This window comes from Lissotriton vulgaris, chromosome 1_1, assembly GCF_964263255.1.
Source record: "Lissotriton vulgaris chromosome 1_1, aLisVul1.2, whole genome shotgun sequence".
Classification (NCBI taxonomy): domain Eukaryota; kingdom Metazoa; phylum Chordata; class Amphibia; order Caudata; family Salamandridae; genus Lissotriton; species Lissotriton vulgaris.
Genome location: NC_141685.1, coordinates 438,626,810 through 438,645,027, shown reverse-complemented (window position 1 = coordinate 438,645,027; position 18,218 = coordinate 438,626,810). Strand labels below are relative to the sequence as shown.

At 45.6% G+C, this 18,218-nt stretch overlaps 1 protein-coding gene across 1 annotated transcript in view; it reads left to right on the top strand.

Moving 5' to 3' along the window:
• Window positions 1-18,218, top strand: part of LOC147747319 (FRAS1-related extracellular matrix protein 1-like) — a 1,022,199-nt gene that overhangs the window by 682,336 nt on the left and 321,645 nt on the right. The gene's annotated exons all lie outside the window — the stretch shown is intronic.

Genomic DNA, 18,218 nt, shown 5'->3' with positions numbered 1-18,218 from the left:
CTTCCTTTCACACGAGCCTGGTCCATGTCAACAGACCTTAGGAATGTTCTGAAAACTACATTCCTGCCTGGCAGGCTCTCTCTAACCTCTGTCTTGTGTACCATCCATGCACAGGTGTTCCAGATTGGATTACTGTGCCCATACATTAAAGTACCAAAAATAAACACCATGTTCTTGCTAACCCATACACCCAACGTTATTAGTGCACACACACTTTCTATACATGTCCCCCTTAGCTTACCCAGAGTCCTTAATCCTAGTTGTTCCCAGGCAGCTGGCCTTATGTTTAAAGGCAGACCCTCAAGATAGCAAACCATAGTTCAATTTTGACAAATCTTATAGTAGATGATACTCCAGGAGGGAGTCTCCTACCACATGAGTTCCTCATACCAGAGGTCAAAATGTGAAAAACTGAGATTTGCATGGGGTGTGTCAGAACTCCATTCAGAGAGCCATGCGGCAATTAGGGGCTACTGTGCCAAAACGCAGGGTTTGAGGCCTTTCACTCCTGATGTCACAGGCCAAACCTACTATGCAACCTGAGCAACTGAGCCAAGTAGATCTTCTGCACTTGAGTCTCAGTGGTAGAGGTGAATGAGCAGTCTAAGGCTTGCTCAGAGGGAGTTGTGGATGCTGATTAGTGGGCATGGGATCACAACTCAGAGTGCACAGCTGCAGCAATAAATCAATGTCTAGCCAAATACTCACTTTCATAAACAACCATTTGTAAATGTATTAGGTTCATCTATGTGATTAATAAGCTGTTTTTGTTGTAAGTTGTAGCTTGCTGAGTAGTTGTACAATATAAGTTACAGAAAGTCTGTTAAAGTGTTAGGACTGGTGTATGTACAAAAAAGCAACATTTCGTGCTGTTACTAGTGGTATAGTACGGGTAAGTAACAGCCCAATTTTGAAAAATGAAATGAAAGAGGGAAATATAATTAATTGATTTAATAGCAATATTATGTGTTTAGAGACGTTCTGACAACGTTTGGGTCTGGTACCACTGCACCTGCAGCACCATTGAAATCATGGCCCTAGTGCCTGCTAGATAACTGCATTTGAGACTGCCTGTATAATCGTAAAATATAGCAATATTAGGTGTTTAGTGGGGTGCCTAGACCTGTTGTCTGCAAGGTAACTTCACTTGTGGCTGCCTGTTTAGTAGTAAACTAGCTGCGCTCTCGTATATTATCTCTATTTTTAACATGCAATTTTTATTACAACATTTAGGATTTGATCATAATGACCAAATAGATTAAGATTAAAAAAATCAATCCGATAATGCCTACAAAGTGCAAAGAAAGGTACTAAGGCATGAATAGAAAATGCCACAAACATTCTAAGTAATAAAAAGCAAGCATTCCAGCATATTGTTAGACGCAGTCTGCCTTTTCTGTGGGAAGAGATCTTATCTTGAAAGTGAATGGGGCTTAAACAGTGTGAACAGCTATAGTAGACGTATTGTAAATGTTTGCAGCCAGAAGAAGTTAACAAAACAAAAATGTTCCACACTAAAGTGAATGAACATAGTAATACGGCCATGGGAACTGCTATGAGCCCCCTTTTAAGATACATTAAATACAAGAGAGTTCACTAGCACAGAGCAAGCACTATGCAGGTGAAACCTAAAAAGAGAAGTATTTTATTTTGAACTCTACTTTTTCAGAAGAAGAGTACAACATTCACAGAGAATGACACATTTCCCTTTGGGGTCAGGGCTCTAGTGTTTCAGTGGCAAGTCCCTGTCTCACTCTCCTCACAATGTTATAGGGGTTATTCTCCATTCACTGGTGGCCACATCCAGGGAATGCTCAACCAGCAGGTGTATCTCGAGTCCACTTTGACTCTTAAAGTCGATACAAAAGTGTCTTAATGCCACAGTGCTTGCAGCAGCGAGTCCCCCAGGGCCAGTAGCCTAAAACAAGGCTTATCCACTCAAGCAGGCTGAAGCATGCAGCGTCTTGGAGTGTGCCCCATCTGTGGGCACTCACAGTAGGTCCAGTACTAATCAGGTGAGTAAGCTGCATGCGGACTCAGTGACTGCACTCGGCTGACACAGGCTCGCCCTCGCTCCTTTACAGTCGTGCTCCGGCAGCAATCAGAGGTGATTCCGGCACTCTTCTTGCATGGAAAGTTCCCACACTCCCAAATGGCAGGGGGAGTGATTACAACGCCCCGTCCTTGATCCTGAGCTGTGATGGTGATGCTCCCTAAAGCTTCCTCACTCGTTCTCCGGGTTGGTTCATTCACAGTTCTCATAGCTCCAGGTGATCTGCTGGTCACCACTGCTCACAGTATATGGGCTCAAGCCCAATCCACATGGCACAAGTATTCAAGGCAGCCCCTCCTGGCATACGGGGTTACCACACAGCTGCCAGGCAAGGCTTCAGCCCTTACCGCATGGAAGTCTTTACCACAATGACCCCTCCTGGCACACGGGGTCACTGCAACAGTGCCACACAGGCTGCCACGTTTACTACATCCCAATCTTTCTGAAGACTTTCTTCATGGCACCCCTCTTCCAGCATACAGAATTGCCCACTCAGTTCTGCACATGGGCAACAACTCAATTGGTGCAGCAGCCGTTACCTCACACCAGAAGTCCACTCGACATGGCTCCCCATTACACCTTGCTCCATCCAATCATCTCCTCTTCTGCAAAGAGCACACTGGTCTGGGCAAGAAAGCTGGTGATGGGGCTCCAGGCTCCATGGCAAGTGGTCTTAGTTTCCCTGGGAGATGTGTCCTCACCCAGCAGAGAGACTAGCAGGCCTTGGCCACCAGTCCTGGTCAAAAGTCAAAGTCTTACAGAGCTTTCCCTATTTTAGAGCCCGTCTGGCTGCTTGACAGATGGCAATATATGGGTTCTCAAACTCCCCTTTTTATAGTTCATTTCCAGACACCAAATCAGACCCTCCAGGATTTCGCGATTTCGCGGTCTGCCGCAAAATCGGCACTTTTGTAAAAATGCCGCGATTTTTACAAAAGTGCCCGCGAAATCGGCACTTATGTAAAAATGGCGGGATTTTTACAAAAATGCCTGCGAAGTCTAGACATCCAGACCCCTTCTAAGGGGGCGGGGCGGGTCTGCGGAGGGGTGTGGGCGGAGGAGGGGTTGGAAAGAGCCATCTGGTCGATCTCAGGCCTGTGGAGGCAGTAACAGCCCCCGCTCTGTGGGAAGCCTGGGAGGGGCAGCTCTGTGGTGCTCTCTGCTGATCCCACGATAAATAAATAGATTGCTTGACTTTCAGGAAATCTATCATCCATATTACCCAGAATTCTATTGTTTTCTTTGGCGCTGATGTCCATAAAAGCAGGAAATGTGCGTGGTAAGATATGTGCAATCATATCACTAGCATCTTCGACAACGGCAAAGCGTTATCTCGAATGAGCTTACACTGAGCAAAGGACTGGGGCGCCGCGCCGTCCGTCAGCTTATTGCACTTGATCAGCTAGTTTTTGCCACTTATAGATATCTTTAATTAATAAAGTATGCGTTAGACAGAAGTAGGATCATTTGAATAAAACTCAGATGGAACATACAAATGTAATGCTTCAATGTAAACTAAACTGGTATTGGACATTTTCAATAAATCAAGTTACCTCGTTTTTTATATTCCCCATTATGAACTTACATTACAAATTCATACTATGAGTTATTATATGTTTCTTTTAGCACTACCGCTAAATTGCCGCAAAATTTCCATATTTATGCCGCTAAATTTCCATTTTTGTGCCGCTAAATTTGCTAATCAATGCCGCTATATGCTGGGGGTCTGCCAAATGTGATTTAAGGTCTGGGATTTTTTTTTAAACAGTTTTTATAAGAAACAAAAGCAGCAATAAAGACATTACATCGACAGCTTAGGTAAAGATGTTCAAGAGATTACAGCATTATCTTCCTTATCATTAATCTGGCAGAAGCCCATGGCAGCATATTCCAACAATCACAGGACAATCCAAGGTAGGTCACTTATATGTTCTCGGGTTAGGTGATTTAACCAATACATAACATTCTGACCACCCACAGTGTGTGCCGTAGTCTCATCCACGTCCTCCTCCAACACCATGAGTCTTTCCCTCCTCAGTTCAACTGTTGGAGAGACACATATCTCCCCCCTATACTTATTCCAGCGCCCCCATTTTTTATCCCATTTACGTGGACATCCCTTGGCTTTATAAACAGTTTTTTCGGCGACCATATCATGATCCATATCATTTGCCGAATCTCTCAGCATTGGTAAGGTATCTAAGCCCCACTTCTGAGCTATATTTCGTTTCGCTGTGCTCCACCCCATCATGGCCCACGATTGCTCGGCTTGCGTGAGGTCCGTTGCCTCCCAGATATTGAGAAGACACAGTGTGATAGTTGGGAGGATGGACTTGTCACACGTCCTAGTCAGTTGTCTGGTCATGTTCATCCAGTATTGCTGTATGTGAGGGCAGCCCCATAGGATATGCATGTATGTTCCTGTTTGGTTACAGTGTCGGAGGCAGAGAACATCAGGTCGCCTACCTATTCGGTGTAGTAGGGTGGCATCAAAATATACTCAATAAAGAATTTTAAGCTGCACCAGGCGAAGTCGCATTGGGATGGCGACTTCTCGGGGTGAGGACAGCGCTTCTAGCTAGTCTTCATCGGCTAATTCTCCCAATTCACCCTCCCAAGACGTCCTCAGTTTCAACATTGGATCAGCTTTATTATTGATCAACTTCCTATATGTGAGAAATACAGCCTTTCGGGGCATAGGATCCAGCAAGAGCCGGTCCTCCAGGGGAGAAGAGTCCGGTAGGGGAGTATCCCCAGGGAGGGCAGAGTCAATGGCATGATTGATTTATAGGTAGCGAAATTTCTCCGTTGGGGCCAGCTGGTACTTAGTTTGGAGGTCTGAGAACGATGCCTTCTTGCCCTTGACCCACAAATCGCCCACTGTGGAGATCCCTATGACATCCCATTTATCAAATCCTGCACAGGCACTAAGCCGTCCCAGGATGTCCGGTTCCCATTGAGGGGTAGCCTTCGTGAGGTGCCCCTGCCAGCCCATCTGCCTCTGCGCTCCGTGCCACACTTCCACCATGCGTGCCGTAGGGCCAGTCAAACACAATTTCCTGTGGTTCATATACAGTACTCTATTGTAACCTCCTTTCCCTAGCAGCCAGTGGTCAGTGCGAAAGCTGGGGTCATCATGCCGCCCGAACACCCATTGATTGATGGCTGTCAAGTGTGAAGCTTGATAGTAGAGGCGTAGATCTGGTAGTCCTATACCCTCTGTGAGAAAAGAGAGATCCCTTTGGTTAAATTATATTTCAAAGTAGAAACTATTTGCATGTACCACTCATACCTCTACATTCTTTCCTTATACACACATACCAAGATTGGACCATATATAATAGGGAAAACAACATCAACACTTAAAAAAAAATATATATCACATATATTTATTGTTTCTTTGTATACAAAATTTCACATTAAAAAAGCCCATAAATCCATACATTTGATAACACAAAAGTTAATAAAAACACAATTTATTAAAAAGATTGATCACAGTAAGCATGAAAACATGTATTGTTTTTTATTGAATATGTTTGACAATTTGCTACTTTTAAATTACTTCAACCAAATGGAGGATGACAATGAATAGGACAAAGGAGATTCATTATATACTGCTTATAGCCCGTTTGCTGAATGGAATGAGGAAATGTAAAATACCTGTTTTTTATATCTATATATATATATATATATATATATATATATATATATATATATATATATATATATATATATATATATATATATATATATATATATATATATATGGAGAGCAAATTGCCTGAGCATTTGAGGGGCACTCTGCAGGGCTCTGCCCTCCAGGCTTGTAAATTCCAGCACACGTCCTCACATTTGGCAAAGTTCTTAAGTGCCCGACGCGTTTCTGGGGGAACCTCCCCCCCCTCCTCAGGGGCTGCTTCCTTTTGATCCTCGATGCTGTACCACGTGATTTCATGACCTTTTGTAGATACAAGCCCTCCAGGTAGGCGTGTGTTTTCATCCACCGTCAATCCTGCATTGTGGGACTTGGAGTCATTCTAGTGGTGCATTTTAAGTTCGTAGGCTTTTAAGTAAAGTCGAGGGTCTAGGGTCCTTCTAGCATGCAATTATTACCTTTGGTAGGCTGCCTATGCGTTTCAGTGCGCTGTGCGTTAATGAAGAGCCCTGCGCTCGTGATGCTTCCAATAGAGTTTGGAAACCTGAGCTTCTTCCTGCTGCTCGAATCTTCCAATTAGCAGGCGATGGTGCTCCCTCCACGGCCAGGCAGCCGTGTAGAATGTGGAGAGCAAATTGCCTGAGCATTTGAGGGGCACTCTGCAGGGCTCTGCCCTCCGGGCTTGTAAATTCCAGCACACGTCCTCACATTTGGCAAAGTTCTTAAGTGCACCACTAGAATGACTCCAAGTCCCACAATGCAGGATTGACGGTGGATGAAAACACACGCCTACCTGGAGGGCTTGTATCTACAAAAGGTCATGAAATCACGTGGTACAGCATCGAGGATCAAAAGGAAGCAGCCCCTGAGGAGGGGGGGAGGTTCTCCCAGAAACGCGTCGGGCACTTAAGAACTTTGCCAAATGTGAGGACGTGTGCTGGAATTTACAAGCCCGGAGGGCAGAGCCCTGCAGAGTGCCCCTCAAATGCTCAGGCAATTTGCTCTCCACATTCTACACGGCTGCCTGGCCGTGGAGGGAGCACCATCGCCTGCTAATTGGAAGATTCGAGCAGCAGGAAGAAGCTCAGGTTTCCAAACTCTATTGGAAGCATCACGAACGCAGGACTCTTCATTAACGCACAGCGCACTGAAACGCATAGGCAGCCTACTAAAGGTAATAATTGCATGCTAGAAGGACCCTAGACCCTCGCCTTTACTTAAAAGCCTACGAACTTAAAATGCACCACTAGAATGACTCCAAGTCCCACAATGCAGGATTGACGGTGGATGAAAACACACGCCTACCTGGAGGGCTTGTATCTACAAAAGGTCATGAAATCACGTGGTACAGCATCGAGGATCAAAAGGAAGCAGCCCCTGAGGAGGGGGGGAGGTTCCCCCAGAAACGCGTCGGGCACTTAAGAACTTTGCCAAATGTGAGGACGTGTGCTGGAATTTACAAGCCCGGAGGGCAGAGCCCTGCAGAGTGCCCCTCAAATGCTCAGGCAATTTGCTCTCCACATTCTACACGGCTGCCTGGCCGTGGAGGGAGCACCATCGCCTGCTAATTGGAAGATTCGAGCAGCAGGAAGAAGCTCAGGTTTCCAAACTCTATTGGAAGCATCACGAGCGCAGGACTCTTCATTAACGCACAGCGCACTGAAACGCATAGGCAGCCTACTAAAGGTAATAATTGCATGCTAGAAGGACCCTAGACCCTCGACTTTACTTAAAAGCCTACGAACTTAAAATGCACCACTAGAATGACTCCAAGTCCCACAATGCAGGATTGACGGTGGATGAAAACACACGCCTACCTGGAGGGCTTGTATCTACAAAAGGTCATGAAATCACGTGATACAGCATCGAGGATCAAAAGGAAGCAGCCCCTGAGGAGGGGGGGAGGTTCCCCCAGAAACGCGTCGGGCACTTAAGAACTTTGCCAAATGTGAGGACGTGTGCTGGAATTTACAAGCCCGGAGGGCAGAGCCCTGCAGAGTGCCCCTCAAATGCTCAGGCAATTTGCTCTCCACATTCTACACGGCTGCCTGGCCGTGGAGGGAGCACCATCGCCTGCTAATTGGAAGATTCGAGCAGCAGGAAGAAGCTCAGGTTTCCAAACTCTATTGGAAGCATCACGAGCGCAGGACTCTTCATTAACGCACAGCGCACTGAAACGCATAGGCAGCCTACTAAAGGTAATAATTGCATGCTAGAAGGACCCTAGACCCTCGCCTTTACTTAAAAGCCTACGAACTTAAAATGCACCACTAGAATGACTCCAAGTCCCACAATGCAGGATTGACGGTGGATGAAAACACACGCCTACCTGGAGGGCTTGTATCTACAAAAGGTCATGAAATCACGTGGTACAGCATCGAGGATCAAAAGGAAGCAGCCCCTGAGGAGGGGGGGAGGTTCCCCCAGAAACGCGTCGGGCACTTAAGAACTTTGCCAAATGTGAGGACGTGTGCTGGAATTTACAAGCCCGGAGGGCAGAGCCCTGCAGAGTGCCCCTCAAATGCTCAGGCAATTTGCTCTCCACATTCTACACGGCTGCCTGGCCGTGGAGGGAGCACCATCGCCTGCTAATTGGAAGATTCGAGCAGCAGGAAGAAGCTCAGGTTTCCAAACTCTATTGGAAGCATCACGAGCGCAGGACTCTTCATTAACGCACAGCGCACTGAAACGCATAGGCAGCCTACTAAAGGTAATAATTGCATGCTAGAAGGACCCTAGACCCTCGACTTTACTTAAAAGCCTACGAACTTAAAATGCACCACTAGAATGACTCCAAGTCCCACAATGCAGGATTGACGGTGGATGAAAACACACGCCTACCTGGAGGGCTTGTATCTACAAAAGGTCATGAAATCACGTGGTACAGCATCGAGGATCAAAAGGAAGCAGCCCCTGAGGAGGGGGGGAGGTTCCCCCAGAAACGCGTTGGGCACTTAAGAACTTTGCCAAATGTGAGGACGTGTGCTGGAATTTACAAGCCCGGAGGGCAGAGCCCTGCAGAGTGCCCCTCAAATGCTCAGGCAATTTGCTCCCCATATATATATATATATATATATATATATATATATATATATATATATATATATATATATATATATATATATATATATATATATATATATATATATATATATATATATATATATATATATATATATATATATCTTGGGATTGTCATTTGCTCTATAGATGTACTGTAGTGTTTCTCCCTCGAGAATAAAAATAACATTGGCTGTATCTCATTATAGGTGACTGCATGAAAATGTTTAACATAAGACAGAGTGTATATAATACGAGTCTTGATAAAGATGGATTCATAAGGCAAATTCCCATCGAAACGCGTCAACGCTACATTTTGATACACAATCCGTTGACTGGGCATTGGTGAAAGAAAGCTAATTATAAATTGCACATTTCCATGCCTGTGATATGATGTTATGACGGAGGTGTAAATTGTTAAGACCAATTTTTTTCTGTCTAGCTTTGATTGTTTCGCTCTTTATATGTTTTCATGCTTACTGTGATCAATCTTTTTCATGAATTGTGTTTTTATTAACTTTTGTGTTATCAAATGTATGGATTTATGGGCTTTTTTCATGTGAAATTTTGTATACAAACAAACAATAAATGTTAGATCTGGGGGTCTCTAGTTGGTAATGGTTATCACCTTTGTCCAAATAGGGACCCTTACTTCTAAATCAGGATAACGGGATTACACTCCTTAATAACCCCTGCTCACCCCTTGGTAGCTTGGCACTAGCAGACAGGCTCATCTCAGAGGCAGTGTGTTAAGCATTTGTGAATATACGCAGTAATACAGTGATAACACTACAGATGGACACATCACAGGTTTTATAAAAATAAGTATTCTTTGATATAAACATTAAACACAAGACCACAAACGACAATAATCCACAATACTATACTTAAGATTACTTAAAAGATGATTAAAGTCTCTTAGTTCAAGTTGTTGGTAAATGCAACAAAATTCTTAACAAAGTACCTGGATGCGTAATACAAAGTGAACAAAAGGCTCCCAAAAGGGGAGATGCGTCAGTTCCTTGACCCGGGGGAACGGTTGCGTCCTTCTTCAATGCTTGCGCAGAGTAGGGAACTCGTCGTGAGCCTTACCCGTGCGGAGGTGATGTGTCGATTCTCGGCCTGCGGGCCCGTTGCGGTGCACAAGATGGCCCCTTGATGCGATGCGACGATCCGGTTGCGATGCGACGATCCGGTTGCGATGCGAGAAGATGTTGCCCTTGATACAGCAGTGCAGTGACGATGCAATGACGCCTTGGCAGCCTTGCGACGTCTCTGTACTCCGGAGCCGCGACAGGCCCTGCGACACGCATCTCCGGTGATGTGATTGCGACTCTCACGATGGGGTCACGCTTCTCCGGTGATGCGACAGCAGACAGCTTTGATGAACACACGCTTCCAGGGAGATGCGACGAAGGTTCGCTTCTCCGGTGTTGCGATGATTTCAGCTGCGGCGGGGACACGCTTCTTCTCGATGCGTCGCGCTTCCAGCTCCCAGCGGCACGCAAGTGTCTGGAGTCAGAATTCCCAGCAAGGAAATTCAGTTGGGAGCTGGAGGTGAAGTCTTTTGTCCCTGAGACTTCCATCAGGAGGCAAGCACAGTTCAAGCCCTTGGAGAAAATTCTGTAGATGAAAGTCCTTACAAAGTTCCTACTCCTTTCCCTTGGCAATGAAGCAACCACTGCAGGCCAACCCAGCAAACAGCACACTGGCAGAGGGGCAATCCAAACTCCTGCAGCTTCCTTGGTTCTTCTCCTTGGCAGAAAGGTTTCTTGTTCCAGAAGGGATCAAATTTCTTGGGATCAGGGTCCCAATATTTATACCCCAAAATCCTTTGTTCTTTGAAGGCAGAGAGGCCTCTGCCTAGTTCAAACCAGTTCCTGAGCACTATGTTGACATGACTCTCTTCTTCCTTTCACTGTGCAGGGCAGAGACATCGGCTGCCCCACAGGATGTGGTGCTAGCACAGGGGAGGGAAGATACAGCTCTGGAGCACTCTGTTAACATGATTCCTCCCCTCCTTTCACAGTGCAGGGCAAAGACATCAGAGAAGCCACAGGGGGTGGAGCCAGCATTGTAGAGGGAAGGCCCTGCCCTATTCAGGTCCCAGATGTAACTCCTCCCTCCCATCTAGATGCAGATCTCTCTGTTCACCACTGGGCTGCCCCAGCCTGTCTCCTGGAATTCCCTAGCCCTTTCAAACACAAACCCAGACAATTAATACACAAGCCAGCAGAGGCAGGCTCAAATGGTTAGGCAAGCAAATACCTGCTTTCTAAAAGTGGTATTTGCAAACACAGAATATTAAAATAAACTTTACTAAAAGATGTATTTTATTATTCTGAGTTCAGGCATACTAAATTCGAATTTCTACCATGTTCCCTGAGTCAGTTAGGATTATAAGGATGTAATAATCTTAACTGCCCATTCTGGCCCATGAGAACAGGTAGCCTTCAATAGTGAAAAACGAAAATGGCTGTAATATACTATTAGAACATGCTACACACATCAGGGCATGTCCTACCTTCTACTTACAATGCACCCTACCCTTGGGCCTACCATAGGGGTGTCTAATATGAAGCAAAGGGAAGGTTTAGGGACTGGCAAGTGGGTGCACTTGGCCAAGTCGACGTGGCAGTGCTAGACTGCCAGTAGACCTTGCATTGGGCACAGTGCTGCAAGCCACCAGCAGCATTTGATTTACAAGCCCTGGCATACATGGTGCACTGTACTAGGGATAAATCAAATAACCCAAACATGGAATCCAATCAGTATATCAATTTTAACATAGGGAGCACTTGAACTGTGCCACTGATTAGCAGTGGCACAGTGCCCAAAGCATAAATCCAGCAAAAACATATCAAAACAGAGGAGGCAATCCGTCAAAATGGAAGGGAGACACACGCCAATGATGTTGGGTCTAACAATAAATATATGTGATATATTTTTTTATATAAAGTGTTGAAGTTGTTTTCCCTATTATATATGGTCCAATCTTGGTATGTGTGTATAATGAGAGAATATAGAGGTATGAGTGGTATATGAAAATAGTTTCTACTCTGAAATATAATTTACCCAAAGGGAAATTACACTTACTCACTGAGTAAGTGTCCTATTCCCTTTTGCATGTAAAGGGGCCCCTCTTTTTCCCAAACTTTAAAAGTCCTATACCCCCATCATACCATCCCATAGTAAGCTTGGCCATGGCTATGCGAGGCGGTCCCATAATAAATCTCGCACTGCAGTATTGATCTGCAGGAAGTAAGATTCGGGCACCGGAATGGGAGTGTTTTGTAGCGCGTATAGAAAGCGTGGCAGAGCAAGCATTTTGAATAAGGATGCGCGTCCTTCCAAGGTAAGGGGAAGTTTTTTCCAATGTGTGACATCTGAGCGAAACCTCTGCAATGGCCCTAACAGGTTCAGTTAAAAAAATAGTGTGGCATTGACAGTGAAAAAAATCCCCAAGTACCGAAAGCCCTGGGTGGCTACCGGAATATCGTACCCTCGAGGGCTCCGCTGTGGCAGTCCCCAAAGGGGATACATCTGGGATTTAGACCAATTTATTTGGTACCCAGAGTGTGCCCAGAAGATATGAAAAATATGGAGTACCCGGTGCAATGAGTGCGTCGATGAGGCAAGATAAAATTAGATATCATCCGCATACAGCGATATGCTGTCTTCGTGTTCATTTGTCCATCTAATGCCTCTAATGCCCGGGTATCCCCTTATCCACACCGCCAGCGGCTCTAAAACCATGGCGTAAAGGAGCAGTGACAACAGCCCTTATGCCTTGGCACAGGGGGACAGAAGTAAAGCTATGATTGTTCACTGAAACAAGAGCCATGGTTGCGTATATAACAGTTTGACCCACCCCATTTGGGTCCAAAACCGATGCGATCAAGAACTGCATATAAGTATTCCAACGCTATGGTGTCGAATGTCATTTTGGCGTCAAGTGCCAGCAGAATCGCTCCTTCTTTTAGAGTACCTACATGGCCCAATACACCTTGCAGACGACGCAGGTTGCGCGCAGTGTTCCTTCCCAGCATGAATCCCGACTGATCTGGATGAATCAAGTCGGTGAGATAGGGGAGCAGATGAGTCGCCAAAAGTTTTGTGAGAATTTTAGCCTCCACCGTAATTAGAGAGATGGCTCTATATGAGGCGCACTCATCTACCGGCTTACTGGGTTTATGAATGACTACAGTAGTGGCTTCACGAATATCATCTGGGAGGAGGGCGTTATTGCAACTTTCGTTGTATAGATTTATTAAATGAGGCACTAATTTGAAAGCCATAGGCTTGAACAATTCGATCGGGATCCCATTCGAGCCCATTACTTTTCCCGTGCGAATGTCTTGAATTGCCTTATGAATCTCAACCGACAAGTCAACATCCAACGCCTCTCTATTCTGTTCTGAGAGGCATGTCACTCCAATAGTAGCAACGAGTTTGGTCATTCTCAAAGCTTGCGAGTCATGTGGGATACCATACAGAGTCTTATAGGGGTTTGCAAAAGATTCAGTGATGCCCTGTGGGTCCGTGATCAAAACATCATCTGATCCCTTAATCGCGTGCACCCATCTCGCTGATTGTTCCTTACAGTCGTGTCACACTAGCAATTTGCCAGTGCGTTCCCCTTGTTCATATATCCGATGCCGGGTGGCTAGAGCTCGTCTATTGGTGTCTTCTAAGAGCAGTTGCTTATAGTCTTGCCTTTTTACCCTAAGCAGGTGTTGAGTGTCAGGGCCCGGGGTCCGAGATATATCAACCTCAAGACGTAGGACCTTGGCTTCCAGCTCCAACACCCTACGACGGCTTTCAGCCCTGTGACCAGCCATCGCTGATAGTGCCCTTCCTTTGATCACTGCACCATATGCCCCCCAAAGCGTAATGACCGATTGGACCAAGCCTATATTTTCCTCAAAATAGTAATCTCTATCCTTCCGCAAAGCGTCTCTAATATGTAGAATCTTGAGTGCCCAAGGTTGAATCCGTATCGGGCCAGGTTGAGGCAGGTGTTGCACTCCAAGGACCGTCAGCACCGGGGAATGGTCCTACACCTCCACGTCAAACACCCAGAATTGGAAAAGTCATGTATGTGTTGTGCATGCGTGAATAAGTAGTCAATTTGTGATTGGCTGCCGTGTACCCCAGACGGAAACGTAAAGTGTGTGTCACTGGGGTGCGACCACCTCCAGATATATACCATCCCCAAGGCTTCAATAAAGTCCCGTATTGGGGAGCAGCTTGCTGAGTCACTTCTGGGCGGCGATCTATCAAGTTGACCATTAATCGTCAGGTTGTAGTCACCCCCCGTTATCAGTGTGCCCACAGATAGGTTAAGTGGAAGTGTCCCTACATCTGTCAATGTCAGTCACTGTAAACCCGGTGAAGCATACACAGAAACAACATTTAGGACTCTGCCCTCCCACATACCCGTACACGCTGCATACCTGCCCTGTGGATCCGTCCAGGTATTCTGTATCACATATGGACATCCTTTTCGAAGGAGGACCCCCGTCCCCCTGGACCCCGTGGTGAAACCTGAGTGGACTACCATGCGATACCCCTTCCTGTCGAGGGCCATGCAAGAGTTACCAATTAAGTTTGTTTCCTGTAGTAACACCAAGTCAAGCGAATGGCCATGATTTTCCATTCACTTCCACCCTAAGTCTGGCAGGGAACATCATTGAATACTTGACTTCTTGGTCACGTAGGGCCTGTTTCACCTCTAGAAAATGTTTGCACTCTTTCTGCACTTGCAATGTGAAATCTGGAAAGAACATGATCTTGCTGTTCTCCAGAGTAAGTGGCAGGCCCCCTTGCTGTCTGTAGAACAACATTGCGATCTTGAATGTTAAACACCAGCACCAGCAGTGGTTGAGGGGGCGCTCCAGGCCATGGGCGGCCTCCAAGCTCTCGGTGAGCTCTTTCAATCAGGAAGGATTTGGAGAGTCCTCTGGGTTGTAGATGCTTAAGGACCAGTTCCTCCGCAAAAAACTTCTGCCGCCTGCCCCTCTGCGCGTTCCTGCACGCCAATATTGCGAACATTATTCCGCCGCATTCGACCTTCGTAGTCGTCCAGCTGCAGGGCCATCGCCTCGTGGGAAGAGCGGAGTTCAGGAATTTGTTTCATGAGCAGGGCGGTGTCAGTAACCAGTTCCTTGGCAGTGTTCTCCACAGTTCCTACCCTTTCTGTGATTTTCTTCATGTTCTCTCAGATCAGTGCCACATCCGTTGCCACTGTGTTGATCCGCACCTCAAGGGAGGTCATTATCGCCGTTATTGCTTCGAGTAGTCCTTGTTTGACGGTGCTGCAGTGTCCCCCGGTGTCACTGCCCCTGTACGGTCTTCAGTTTGCTGTTTTTGCCAGGCTAACTTCTCCTTCTTGGACTGGGTCGTCGTCCTATTATTATGGCCGGACGCCATTGCCTATTGCCACGGAGACACCACCAGTGATCAAGGCGCCGCCGCTACTCCCTGCTGTGAAATCCTTCACCCGGCCTGTCGGCTTTCGCAGGAAGCACCCGACCCAGAGGGGTATCTAACCGAGGCCGCCGCACATTGGCCGTAGAGGGAAGGACCACACACACCAGTTTCCAAGTCGTGGGCGGCCGGCCGAGGATCAGGGCCCGATTCACCCAGTTGTGGAAGAGGTCCGCGTTTTTGAAGTTTCATGTTGGGGTTCTGCTTCTTTTGAAGTACATTCTCCACCTCTCCCTCTTTAAAAGATGTCTGCCACAGTGAGAGAGACTCTGAAGCTGATAGTCCCACAACACAGGCCATGGGAGAGGCTAGAGTTCACTCCTGGATGTCAGCCACAGTGATATGTGCATCAAAAAAGGTTAATCTCTGGCCCTCAGCCCTACTCTTTATGATTCAGCCCCATCGCCTTCCTAAGATTTCTGCAGGCCCTTTGCTTGTGATCTTTAACTCACTCAAAGAGCACCCTTTGAAGTGTACTGGGGGAGCCTATGTCTCCCATCCCCAGCATGTCCCACCCATCTTCTAGAAATAATTCTTCTAGAATCCCCATGCATCACACCGGGGTGCCAAGTGTACAACAACGCCGCGGCTGCAGAAAGAAACCAACTCATCACCTCCCTGCAAAGTAAGAAACCGACGCATCACCTCCTCTTCAGTAAGAAACTGATGCATCACCTCCCCTGCGTGGCAGTAAGGAACCGATGCATCACCGCCCCTCGAGCAAGGAACCGACACATCACCTTCCGTGCGACTGTTTTTGATTATGATTTTGACGCATCCAAGGTACTTTGTGTTGAAAGGGTCGCATCTATAGTTTGCTTTGGACAGAACTGATTTTACCTTTTAGAAGTCATATCTTGATAACTGTATGTTGTGTTTTTGTCGTTTTGATCTTGTCTGCTTTAGATAAAGATTACTTATTTTTCTAAGCTTGTGTTGTGTCCATTTGTGGTGTTTTCACTGTATTACTGTATGTATGCACAAATGCTTTACACACTACATCTGAGATAAGCCTTTCTGCTCGTGACAAGCTACCAAGGGGGTAAGCAAGGGTGATCTAAGGGCATAACTCTCTTACCCTGACTAGAAGCAATTGTCCCTACTTGAACAAAGATGCAAACCATTGCCAACAAGAGACCCCCATTTCTAACACTGTTAATATGCGACAATTGTTTACAAACAAGTTGTATTAGAGCCACGTGTAAAGCACTCATTCTGCCATTCGTATGACCTTAAAGCATCAACATTGTGTCCTTTGTAACAATGTGCAGCCTTGAGGTCCCAGGATGCTTGTTTCTGGTCCAGGGAGGACCTGGCTTGGCAGTTCAGACTAGACTTTTCCTGTGGAGAGTAGGGTTAAGACTGATTTCCACATGGCTGGGTCTGAACTGGGTTGGCATGGGGAACAAAAGAATGATGGATATAACCTAGATCTTTTGACTGGGGGTGAATGTTTGATTCATTCAGCATTCCGTCCATCATTTGTTTGCGTAGCCTTGTGGCTCTTAGGCATTGATGATTATTGAGGAATATTTTGTGCTGATTCTTGCATCTTTGCTGGAATGGCACTGATTAATTTATATTTAGGTTTTTGGAAAGAGCTACGTATCACTAAACAAGTGCACTGGTTTACTGCCAGTTTACCCAGTGGTTTGTAGTATTGATTATTTGACCCTTTGTGAGGAGAGTTCATTCAAACCAATCGGAATAATTTTTTGGTTGTCAACCTCATGCCCCTTTTACCTCTGAATCTCATCAAACAATTATAGATGATATTGACTAATTGATCTTAGAAATGACAAATGTATTGCAAAAAACATGCACTATTTGTTGCAAGGTTTATTAAAGCTTCCTTGAAGAGAACCTCCAAACTCCCCTGTAACTGTGTTGTTTAGTCGAATTATGGTTTAACAAATGCTACAGGCCCAATGTACTTTACAATTCACCATTATCTATCATCATTGCTAGGGGAGCCTCCCTCCAAGTCCCTCTATCAAAATGTCTTTACATCTTACTTTATGTGGACAATGTTACTGGTCCTGTGTACTTAAAAAAGCACCGTTATTACAAACTTTCAAACAGAAAATGGGTAGGGAAACCCCTACTCCACCCTCCATGTACAGTCCTACGAATCCTATCCAATTAATATATTATTGTCTAAACAATGTTTTTCAATCTAAACAAGTATTGACCAATGCAACTAGCCAGTGGGTTTACAAATATATAATTTGCCATAGATATTCCTAAATATTATTTTGGCAAGAACTCTCAAAACTGTATTTCATGCTGTAGTCACAGCCCACCCAGTTTTAACCAATGTTATTGACAAAATGTGGTTTATAATGCTGTATTGGCCACAAATATTAAAACGGCAGTCCCATGGTTTTAGCAAAAATCACAATTTGTAAAAGTGTGCCACTTTTGTTTGGTGCCTCGACTTATTTTTTCCCCCGTCCTGCATTACATCTGATTATTGGGAAACTCCTGCTCAGGGCTCTAGATTGTTACATGGCGATGCAACATATCCATGCTAGTGTTTGCACTACACCGTCTTTGAAAATGTAGTAGAGTGCAAATACATCAAAGAGGCAACCTGGAATACTCGATTGGCTCAGTGTTGACATAGTTCATACATTATGGGTCCAAAATGTTTATCTGTGGCATCCTAAGCTTGTACTAATGATTGCTATGCCACGTGGTACTTTTACAATAGTTATCAATCAATCAACAGCATTTGCAAAGCCCAACACTGTCACCTCTAGGGGTATCTGTGTGCTGTGTCTCCATCGAAGAGCCAGGTCTTGTTTCTCTTTCTGAAGTCTGCCAGGGAGGGTGTTGTACAGAGCTGGAGGGGAAGGTCGTTCCAGGTCTTAGCAGCGATGTGGAGAAGGAGCGGCCACTGCTATGCTTAAGAACATAAAAAATATGGTGCTGGACTGTATCTCCCAAGAACTAATAAGT